Below are 736 nucleotides of genomic sequence, written 5' to 3'. Positions count from 1 at the left end.
AGGGCTCGTGTACATGGCTGGGTCGGAACGGAGAAATAGTGTCATCGCCGTGTTCATGGGGAGCCAACTGACTGGGTCGGAACGGAATGCGTCGTCGTGTTCATCTGGAGGGCTTGGACGGAACATGCGATGGAAACGAGGCCTGGCGTACCGCAGAACGGAGGAAACGGCCTTGTGTTCGACCGGCCATGTTCGAAACGGGATCCTGTTCATCGGGAGGGGTCTGGCGTACCGCAAAACGGAGGAAACGGGCCTCCTACGGTCAAAACAGGGGTCTTGTTGATCGGGAGGGGTGTGGTGTACTGCAAAACGGACGAAACGGACTTGTGTTGGAGCGCTACCATCGAAACGGGGGTTCTATTCATCGGGAGGGGTGTGGCGTACCGCAAAACAGGACTCCACGGGATACTGTTCATCTCCACCATCGACCTCCTCCAGCCTCCACGGACTACTGTTCATCCACCGTCGACCTCCTCCAGCCTCCACGGGCTCCTGTTCATCCAGCCTCCACCGCATGCTACTCCACCAGCTACTGTTCAACCACCCTTCCACGGGCTCCTGTTCAACCACCCCTCCACGGGCTCCTGTTCATCCACCCCCTCCACTGTCTACTATTCATCCAGCCCTCCACGGGGTCGTCAAGTTTATCCAGCCCTCCACGGGGTCCTATTCATCCAGCCCCAACTGGCTCGATCGATCGGAGTCCTGTTCATCCAGAGGCAACGCCAAGGGGTCC

The sequence above is a fragment of the Triticum aestivum genome, chromosome 7B, assembly GCF_018294505.1.
Source record: "Triticum aestivum cultivar Chinese Spring chromosome 7B, IWGSC CS RefSeq v2.1, whole genome shotgun sequence".
NCBI lineage: Eukaryota > Viridiplantae > Streptophyta > Magnoliopsida > Poales > Poaceae > Triticum > Triticum aestivum.
The sequence above is the reverse complement of the archived record's forward strand: the minus strand, read 5'-3'. Positions refer to the sequence as shown.